The following is a 12211-nucleotide window of genomic DNA, read 5'->3' on the forward strand; positions in this document are numbered from 1 at the left end:
AGAGTATCACAAAATCCAATAATGCCGTCTTGCAGTGGTATCTTAGAGCATTTTCTCATTACTCTGCATAGAACAACACTATCGAATTTCTGCAGTTATGAGCAAATAGTATTGGTTTATGGATACCAATGTTGTGTCTCTTCCCTGTTGGTACAATAGTCAACTCCTTGCAGCAGGTACACTCTATGTACAATAAGATCGCAAGACCAGACTGTTTTTCTTTTACACACTTTGCTAAATTTAGTGGTTTATGGCACACAACACATTCTCGCTCTAGATGATCAACCAAAACTGAAAACTCTACGTTCCTTCGCCGATCAAAAATATTGGTATATTTAGATCGAAAAAGTTCTTCACTATCATTACAACTCCAACTCCAACCCATAATATACATCATCATGTCTGAGTTTCATTATTGTTCACATCAATGCTGTTATTTATGTCACAGCCAGTGGAAAAACTAGTGAACCCTTTTTTGAACCGACCTTTCTTGTCTCTAGCTCGTTGACAATTTGATTGTTTACACTGTATTTATTTATATTTATTATATTTATAAATGCCGGATTCATGGTGCGGATAAACTATTTCCGAATATAAGAACGATTTGTCTCGTTTTCCTGAGGATCGGAGATCGTTAATTTAGATTCGAATAATGTGGTTCTATTGAATTCATTTCTCGAAATTTTATGGCTAAAATTTCATTTCTTAAATATCAATATATATCTGAAGAGTAATTTACGCATTCTTCAGCCTTTTTATGTATCAATACAACAGTAACAGATAAAGAAAAAAACCGATAAAGATAAAAAAACTACCAGACCTATGTCAGAGATAGAGAAAAATCACCAAAAGACAAGTCCAATATATCAATATATATTTAGGTCAGCATCTGATAAATATGCTTAAAAGTCTCAAAATGTTTTGAAGTCATGATGCTTAACAAAAATTAATTCAAATTAGGCTAAACAAAAAACGTATTCAAATTAATCGTACAGAATTATTATATTAACGTACACTTAAGAGAATATGTTTTATACAATCACATGGAAACAAAGTTACAAACTTGACAGTGACAGTTAATCTTTATCCATGCTGCATTCATGTTCATAGGAAATGTAATTAATATATGATTTACATATTTTCGTTATTTTTAATCATGGGAAATTTGCCAGATTATCCTAATTTCAAATGAAATGCAAAGAGAAGCTTCGTTTCTACTTGCACAATGCACTTATAAACAACAGAAAAAGTACGACGTCATAAGAGATCCTGATACATCATCGAAAAGTATCGTACCCAATTTTTGCAAAAAAAATTATAACCATTTCGTACCATTTTCTCTCAAAACTTCTCTATTCTTACGTTTCACTGGACAGATGTTGTTTGTAAAAATATATAATATATACCAATGCACAGTTTGTAATAACACATGTTTTCATGAATATATGTAAATGGTAACTATCGTATCAAAACAATGATTTAATGTACATTTATCATTCTTCATTAAGTTGGTTATTTAATCTCATCAATGAATCTTTTGTAAATATGACACATTTCAAAAATGTTATCGATTGATAATTTAAGTTTAGGTTGATAAGTTTCAACAGTTTAAAAATGTGTATGTCAGAACATCTATATATTGAATTTAAAGACAAGTAAAATAAAAAAAAACACAAATTGAAAAAGTTGATGGCAATTTTGACATTCTGTATATAACTTAAAAATAAATCATTCGAACTTCATATTTTTAAAATCATCGAAAACATTTGCTGGCCTTTGAACTTACACATCGGATTATTTTTCTTAGCTGCAGGTCATAAAGACATCTGCTCAAGAAGATTCGATGGTCGTGGCTTTTTTAAGACTCAATTATTCTCTTTGAAAATAAGACCTATATATTAATATTTACAAAAAATAACAAAAATACAATTCTAAAGTTAAAGCATTTTGATTTTGTCTTTACTAAATGATAATTTATGGCTAAAAGGATCCTATCTAAAATCTGAGGACAGGTGCAATAGGTAAATTTTTGACCATGCAGTGTCTTTAAGTATCAATCAAAAATATTCTGGTGTATTTTCTAGATGATGAAATGTTTATTCAACTGATGTCAATTCAGCCTTTTTCCTTAGTTCTGACTGGTTCAATTCTAAGATTTACCCTTCCTTAATAATAGATGGACATCCAGGCTTTCTCTTTGGTAGACCTCTATCTGAAAAAGACAACTTTAACATATTTCATTTTTTTCTTCAACGTAGAACGTAGAACCATTAAAATAGTGTGCATGAAAACAGCATTCAACTGTGAAATGATTTGGTGTATTCCATAATTAAATCAATTGCATACCTTCTTATGTGATTATTTGCTACTTTAACTAACCTGGGATTTTTTTTAAAGATATCAATTCCCATTTTATGTAAGAGTGTAAGTTTATATAGAATCTGGTCATGTGTAATCACAACCCTTATGAAACGACATAATAAAGCTTGAAATTGGCAACATTTGTAATGCTAATAAAATCTAAAAATTATCTTATTTAAAACCATATGATAATGTTTAGACCAAAATACGCTATGTAAACTATTCTTAGTTTTATCATCAATTTTTATATAGAACAAAATTGATGAAAACCATTTCATGTAAAATGTTTCCTTGCAAGCCGGTAAAGATTATTTAATATTGTGGTTTTTATGAAAGTTAAGTACAAACTTAATTTTTCCAACAATTTTAAGGTTGTACTTCAGAAATTCAGTACTTCAGAAATTCAGAAATGCTTCAAATATAAGCACTTGATTTAGTTTAAACTTGTTGATGAACATCGCAACAGTTCTCAATTTAAATTAAGTTGTGCACAACCATTATAACTGGTTAGCAATTCCAATGATTTAAAATATGTGATGAAATCTATATTCAGAAATCCTGTTTAGTTACCTTTGTAACACTTTCAATATTTACATTTCTACATGCTTGTGTGTAGTCGGCAATCTCGCATTGTTCTAACCCTTGGGCTATTATTACTTTTTATGCACTTTCATAACAACTTTAAAGAAGCATGGTCACGATTTTGGTCAAATTTTATTTTTCTGTTTTTATTATTTACAATGCTTTATGAATGCATTTCTAATGATCAAATGAAATTTGGGTGCCCGTCGATGAGTTTTAAATATGATACAGGGCTCACATTTCTCGTCATGAAACAAGGTTCGTGCCCGCCTGTTTTTGTTTACATAGGTTCAATATACGAGAAAAAAATCTTTTTCAAGATGATTTGTCTATACTCTTATTCATTTTAAGCATAAATAAACAGTTCCTAACGATTAACACATACATTTTAGGCCTAAAACTGGAATTTTCAATTCAACATTCAAAATGTAAACAAAAGTTTTGTTTACTTAGCGAGGAATTGTAGGCTATGTAACTCGCTTATTACTCAACAAATGACACTTAACTTTTGGTTGCCCATTAAAATGCCTTACTGGAGCATAATAAACATATAAAATGCCACTTTACTTATCGTGATACTCTGTTCGTGATACTCTGTTGTCGTGCATACTTAGCACCTGTAAATCTGTCATTTTACGTCATTCAATGGCAAAGAAATGTAAACTTTGATATTAATCATTTCTTCTATTAACGCACTGCAAGAAAATATATATTTGATTAATGGTATCAAGTCTTTTTTTTTAATGACATTTGCATTTTTAACTCTTTTGTTTTGCATTTCAGTACCTTGTGGTGGTCCACGTGTATCTTGTCTGACTAGCTATCACTTCCTTGATCAATCATCACAGAATGGTAGAATGCACATATGCAACGCATCTGTCTTATAGTTCTAAAATAAAATTTTACACATTTTTACTTAAGGACATTCTAGAAAAAGGTTTGTGTAAAGATTAAACTTAATTAACTTGTACGATGTACACTTAGTAAAAATGAATCTTCTTTTGTGATAGTAAATGATGCAAAACAAAACTGAATGTTAATTAGTGTTGATTGCTTAAATACATGTACATGTATGTTAACAGAATTTGCGTGTTTAAGATAAGGTATCTTACTGTTAATAATAATGTCATTTATTTTTTCCGCAAATAACTTTATATATATAAACAAAAAATGCTAATAAAAACCTGTATTTTCCTTAGAATTAACATTGGTTCATGACCAGTATATATTATGGAGTAACTGATTGCATTTTGTTGTAAGTTTTTAAAATATATACCTTTTCTACAATTTCATGAAACAAATTCCATTGCCTAGTCAAAAGCTACAAGTGCATGTCGATTTGTCTTGTCCTGCTCTTGTCTCCTGGAATTCCGCACATTTAATGACCCGATCGATTTCAATCACCTAAAAACGCAACAATGAAATCTTAAATATGTTTAACAATACCCATAATATTACGATATCATTCATATTACATGCATTTAGTATTCAAATTTAGGGATACTAATATAGTGATTAAAAAACATGTTTTAAAATTAGGTATGTCAATTTTACTCGGTTGGCTTAGTCGATTAATTGGAGTCTTGTAGGCGAGCGATAGTCGAGTATTCGTTGTCTTATTTGAAAGTAGATTCCTTTAAAATAAGATAATGCTACTGTCACATACAATGTATCTTCGACTCAAAACATTTAAAAATAAAATAAGACGCACCCGATGAGCTTGATTTTGAATCAGTTGAAATTTAAAGAATTTGATCTAAATGTCCGTTACAGAATGTCTAAGCTTTTCCTTTTTCTTGTGACGATTTCACGTAATTGAGCGCCATGTCATACTAGTATTAGGAAAATGTGATTTGTTTAATATTAAGTCATTGTCCCGTCATTAAGTCAACAAATAAAGTTCAATTATTTTAAAAACAACTGCTTTAAAAAATGAATGATTAAAGAACCAAAAATTGAACTCTTTAAGTACATGTTTGCCTCAGTACATGTGCATATATTCAAAACAATAATTTGATGTATAAGCAAAAGTAATTAGTTATTAGCCAATTCAAAAAATATACCATGTTTGATGGAACAGAGTTTTACTTGATCAAAAATGCCGAAAAAAATTAAACTTTTTATTTTTATTCGGAGCACAAAAACAGCGCTGCTTTAAGGGGACTGGGGGGTGGCTGCCATTTTAGACAATATTGATCTCCGTTGAAAGAAGAGCTCCATATAAAAATAATGGAAAATGATGAAATTTCATATTAAAATACACGAAATTTTTCTTTATCAAAAAGTAGTTTATAGATTCAGAAATCACATATAAAAATTTCAAATAAAACTGATGGTTTTATATTATATTATATTTCGACCCCCCCCCCCCCCAGCCTCCTTAAGAAACAAACATTGTTTTGAATTTCTTTTTACTCTTTATAACATGTAATCGACTACAAAATATTTGTTCGATGATCGGTGTAACCGAGCGATAGCCGAGTACAATACTCGTTGACATCCCTAATTAAAATATTAAAATATCATTGCATATCATATAATTCTCTTTTGTCATAGAAAAAATTATCATAGCAAAGATATTTAATCATCTCAATTTCAAAAGACTTTTTTGATGAAAAAAAAATTGGAACCAAATTAGTGATAAGCAACTAATTTTAGATTTCAGTAAAGTATTACATTACAATAATTCAAAAAAGGTTGGGAGAAAAGGTTTTCATTTAAACATCCGTCATGCATTATAAGCACAGTCAAAATTTGTTTAATAATGTTTTAAAATGTTTAACAATTTTTATAAAAAAATTCTTACACAATATTTGAATAGCAGATTAGTGTTAATAGTAACTTTGTTTTTAACAAAGTGGTTGGAAACCTTCTGTACACAGATGTAGGTAAGCAATGGCAAGGCTATACATACGGTGCAATATTTACTTGATGACCGAACAGCACTTGAATTTTTTTTCGCACAAAATTGCAGCTTAAAAGAAAATGAATCATGAATAGCTTGTCAATTGGACAGTGTAAGTTTACATATATCTTTTATATTTACACATCACATGGTATCTTGCTCTTTGTAAAATTGTGAATATTCAAAACATTTAGAATGCAAGATACCAATTTACATGGATTTTAACGAATATTTATATATGAAAATATGGGTAAAGTAGTTAATAGAACTGTAAACCATTACCAAACAAAACGTTAATCTTATCGTCGAGACGAAAACGTTTTGATTGCGTTTCTATAAAAACAAAGCTTCCCAAAACAATACAAAATGCAATTCAGGACTTTTGTTTAACCATCAGTAAGTGCCCTTTATCAATATTTTTAAATTCAATTCAATAGAATTTGTTTTTGTAGTAATCTAACAATTGTTTTTCGATCGAGTCGGTTCAAACTAACGAACTTCCTGAACTTTGTGCATGTAGACTATCCCAGTCTTTTATCATTCCATTCAAGTGATTAATTTCTAAGAAAATATATACCATTTTGTTTTAAAAAAAACAACATTATTTAGAGTTATATTATATGTACATCATTTATAAGAATAATAAATCAAATTGTGTTATTTTATTTTCATATGAGATAAAACAAATGTGCGAACTTTGCAAATATATTCACCATTTCAACTCGTTGAAAGAACGCAATGATAAAATCACAGATATCCTTTTGTAATTCTTGAAAAAGAAGACTTTATTTTAGAAATTTAAAATCTATAAGGATGATATGTACCAAGATTAGTCTAAATTGGCCAACTGGTTCTAGAGGACAAATACAAAATGTGAAAAATTTGCGGACTGATGGACAACAGACAGACGGACGAACGGACAGACAGACAGAATGATGGACAGTCAGACGGACAATAAACAGCAGGTGATATGAAATATGAACTTAAACCTTTGGTTCGGGTGAGCACAAAGGAAGCCAACATTAACTGTTGGATGCCACAATTTATTTATGAAAACAAACTGACTTACCTGATCATTGTTCCAATCCTTTGTGATTTTGAAATATAAATTATCTGGAACTGGAACTTCATCTTGTTTTTAAGGTTCTCTTTTTTTACTACATGTCAAAGTGAAATTAAAAATATTAGAATATTGAAAGATAATCATCTCATATTTTGTCTATTTTTTCTCGGGTTCATAAGAAAACCCAAATACTACGGAAGCGAAACCATTACTGCTTTTATAAAGTTCGCATCTTCAGATAAAAGAAATATATAATTTTACTGTAGGATTTTATATTTTGTATCCGTCTATAGTTATTCATACATCTTACTCAAACGTTTACAAGTTTAATAGATATGGATTATTTAATGCAAATTGCTTTGTCCTGGTTTATGTAAATTGCACTAAGATAAATTCCTTATAAAACATTCAAATAATTCGAGATGTAAGACGTCAATTGGCAATATTATACGTATTAAAACACCATTTAAGGTGTACAAATAATCGTAAAAGTTAGTATGACGCATAATTTATGTTAATTCTTTTACTTACGTAACATTGATAAATTACAGTTTCTTTAACAATCTAAAAATTATATTCAAGCCAGCTTTAAAATCAGACAAAAGAATATTTATTCACGAGCAATTGCAATATTTGAATGGTTAAAAAATGTATACATCAGACTGCGCAGACAACGCTGACAGGTTGGCGCGCTGAAATTCATTTTACTACACATTCTTGTGCAAGTGTACGGAACAAACGAAACTAAAAATTTCAAATACCATTGATTTTATATCTTCAAACACTTTTTGTCGATTAGCGTACATGCTAAACTCATTATGTCAACCCACTTGAAAGATGAATTTAAATGCAGTCCTATACTCATTATAATGAGTTCAAACTTGAAACACTGGACTTTATTTTATTGAAAATCCCAAAAAATATGAATAACAGGATGCAGCGATCCCACTATCTTTAATGTTATCCGATCTGAAAGACTATTCAATAATTCAAAATGTGGTTTTACATTCGGCATGATCTGGGTTTAAACTTTTGTTTTTATAAAGTAATAATGCAAGTCCTAATAATGGATAATCACAAGAAAAGTAATGATTAAACTTGTTTATTCTATTATATTTCAATATTTTTTAAGATGAAACACAGTTGTATTTCAGGAAGGGGGGGGGGATGTATTGTCTTGCCTTACACTAAAACTGAGCACGTGAAAGGGGCATGGTCACGATTTTGGTAAAAAATTATTTGTCCGATTTTGATGTTTACAATGCTTCAGTAAGGCATTTTTAATAGACGACCAAACTTTGAGTTTCGGTTGCTGAGTTATTAGCATGTTACAGGGTCTACAATTCTTTGATAGGTAAACAAAACATTTTGAATGTTGAAGTAAAAATCACTTTTTTAGACCTAAAATAAATGTGTTAAACCTTAGGAACTGTTTATTTGTGCTAAAATGAAAAAAGATAGAGAAATCAGCTTGAAAGAGAAGTCGTTTAGATTTTTTTCTCTTGCGAATAGTCATGAGTGTTGGTTTGGTCGGTTTGAGTCATCGTGCTTGTACAATATAATCTGATATTAAAACACACATCTAGGTCAATGATTGTCGAATGAGTAGTACACGACATATTTCAAGTATTGGGAAAGGGCAGTCTAACTTATGGAACTTGTGTCTATTACCAAATGTATTTTTGTACAATAAAAATATGTTTAAATCATGGAAAGTATTACTATAAATCATTCCAAAAACAAAATCTTTGTGCAAAATATATGCGAAATAAATTTGTGAAAAACATACCTGAAATATATGTACAATCATCAATGTCTAGTTCCCTATCTTTAGTATGTTCCTCAATAGTGATTATGAAGCAAAGTGACTCCAAATGCAACTACAATGTATTTGTTTGTTCAAGATGACGATGTGTTTTAGTTTCGGTAAAGTTTTTATTTTTTTTTGTCATTGTTGATAGATCTCTTTCGGAAATGTACATCTTTGTGTGATCTGTCTTATCGACCTCCAACAATTTTTACATTAAATAAATCTTTAACAACTAAAGATTTGCTTTGTCAGTTTTGATATCTACATGTATATATCATTGGTGGAATTAAGAAAGAAAATAACCATAAACTCACAGGTCTCATGGAGCTGTTCGTAATTTAACAAAGATGGATTAATCCATAACTTAAGTATGTCTTGTGTTGTGATTCACAGATATGTTGACATTTATCTTGTACACTTATAGCGTGGTATGCTTTATATACAGATAAACAGTTTAGTTTTAATAATACACTATTTTTGATATACACAAGAGGTCACTATTACTACTGATAAACAGCTGGCAATAATAGTTTCTCCAGTTAGCCTAATAAACTGGTTCTCACAAAATAAAATAATCTAGCTTATAATCTCTCTCTCTCTCTCTCTCTCTCTCTCTCTCTCTCTCTCTCTCTCTCTCTCTCTCTCTCTCTCTCTCTCTCTCTCTTCCATACAAGAACTATACTTACATATAAAGTTTCTTCAAAATATCTCCTCTGATTATTTTTCGGAAATGTCTGAAATTACAAATATTTTTACTGCAGAACTGTGAAAGAAATTGCGTTTTGACACTTCGAACCAAATTGTAAAAATACTACGATATACAATTTTCAAGATTTAAGAACAGCAAATGTGTGAAGTGTTATTTCTGCAAGGTGCAATATTTAATCAATCATAGTTTTAACATTCTTTGCCCAAAAAAGACACTACAGATCACCACGAAATGATAATGCATTTTGTGCAATGCTCAAAGTATGAACTTTGCTAAAATTAAGCTTTCTATTCATCTCTAAAACTAATAATTTTAGACGGTCCATACAGTATTTTTTTAAGCCCAGTCTTTCGTTCAACAGCACATGTGCATCGATTGTAAACATAACTAAACGTAACTTTCAGCAAGAAAACGAATTTCGGCAGATTTGGCAATAAAATGATCAATAGAGACGGAGACAAAATACGAGTGCAAACTATATATCTTTTAAGAGAAAAAATCAATAAAACTCTTCTTGTCATCAATGCATCATTTATATATAATTAATTATAAGTATATTTTAGCATCTAGATTAGCCAAGTAGTTTCATTTAATTTCTTTGTTGGGTGCTTCATTCAAATAATTTTCCAAAAGCAGAATAATGATCCCCGTAGAACAATGACCTATGGTCATTTTTCGACATTAAATAATGGCCATTAAAATAAGCACACCTTACGCAATGAAAAGTGAGCCTTGTAAAATAATCACAATCCCCCTTAAAAAGTTTTGGTTTTTCAGTTTTCAGTGTCATTTCTAATTGTATCTACATATAAAATTGTATTTAGAATAGTGTCATTTTGATTGCAGTAATGAAAAAGGAATAGAAATTATAATCCATATTCAAATTAACTTAAAGTGACAGAAGATGTATATTCTCGAAAAAAAATGGTTATAACAAGATACTGACATATTGCCCGATTTTATATTTCTCATTACAACGAGTTGCATGTATTTCATCATTTCAAGTGGAATCTCATTAAACTTATTTCAAGATACAAATCATTATATAACGAAATTTTGGTAATTGTCGATTAAAGTGTAAACTCTATATTGTTCATGAATTATACTTGCTTGACGTTCATACTTTCCCCTACTACTAACTAATGGGTATGAAAGTACAGCGCTCAGAACACATGATTAATTAAATCAAAATATTGGAACGTTAACTCCATTGTTATCAATAATTAATAAATTGATCAATATTTCAAATCTACAGCTCTAAAATACATTGTTCACTGTCTTAACAACTTTCCCGCTACAGTTAAAGTACAAAAACATTCACATCAAACAATAAGGCCGGTATTGGCCTCTGTTGTGTGAAATCTTATTATAAAATGATTATATATCGATCCATGGAACCTTGATTTGAAATATTTAGAAGGCTTAATGGTCGTGACCAATTTTAGACTATATAAATCTCCTAAAGAAAAAAATGTCTAGAAATGTAGATAAGAGGTATTCATATCCTTACACAACATGTCTCTTAAGTCTCTCTTCGGACATGCAGATCATTCGTCGATTGAGGTTTTTCCACCAATGAATATTGCCAATATCATTGCAACAACTGTATCACTTTCACGATTATTGTTCGTTATCTAGCACGTTATCTCCTCTGAGAGAGAATGTTAACTATTCATTGTGTATAAAAGTGTTTGTCTTTTCTTATGTTGATAACAGAGTGATTTTATAACACCTGCACATATTCTAATTGCATATATCTTGTGTAGACTTGAGCGTTTTCTATCGGACGCAAATGTAAAGTCGCTACAAAATATAGTTCATTAGGCTGTGCATAAGTTTTGTAAATCAAATATAGTTTCCGAATATCTTATTTTATAATTTTATTCATATAATAAAGCTGTATAAAATTTTGTTAAGTGTTATAAGTATCCATGATAACATGATATCTCACATACATGTACTTTAAACTTTAAGTTAGCAATTAGATAAGTAAATGCATTTCAAATTTTTTAATTTCCTGTTAGTAGAAACTTTTGATATTGATACGGTTTCCGATTTATGCACAAATGTTTGCAAGGAAAAAGGAAATAAAATACGTATATAATGTTTTTCAAACATCTAAAACTATTTTGCGGTTAATCATACCGAAGTGATAATCAACCAATAAGGAAAAAGCTGAAAATGCTTTGCATCGTTTTGATATCATTGCTACATCTTTTCCAATCTGTGTACATGGGATTTCTTCGAGGGTAAGTAAGAAATCTTATTAACCGGTAAAATTATATGTTTGGTTTGTAGTAACTGCATACATGTACAATAGAATTTTTTTTTCGATTTTACAGAAATAAATCATTCTGTTTTGCGGATCACAAGTGGGATCATACAGAACAGAAATGCATCTGTAAGTTTATTTTGAACAACACACTATTTTTGTTAACGTTAAGCGAATCAAAGTTTAAATAAAATTTTTGTTATTGTTTTTACAGCCTGTCATCATGGCTATTTTGGATTAAATTGTGAAGCAAAATGTCCTTTTCCATATTATGGGTTTAAATGCCGATTGGTATGTAACTGTATGGATACGGACTGTCATCATGTAAGCGGATGCATAACAGGTTCAGGAGGTATGTTGTTAAATTTGTTGAATGATTTAATTTTGAAAATACCTAAATATAAACTTAAAAGGATCTAAACACAAAGTCAACTTTTAATTTACTAGCAAGATACAAAGTTCAGCATTCTTTACTTTGTAAACAAAGGTCGAGTGTTGTTTATTTACAA

Source organism: Crassostrea angulata, chromosome 9 (genome assembly GCF_025612915.1).
Source record: "Crassostrea angulata isolate pt1a10 chromosome 9, ASM2561291v2, whole genome shotgun sequence".
NCBI classification, from domain to species: Eukaryota; Metazoa; Mollusca; class Bivalvia; order Ostreida; family Ostreidae; genus Magallana; species Magallana angulata.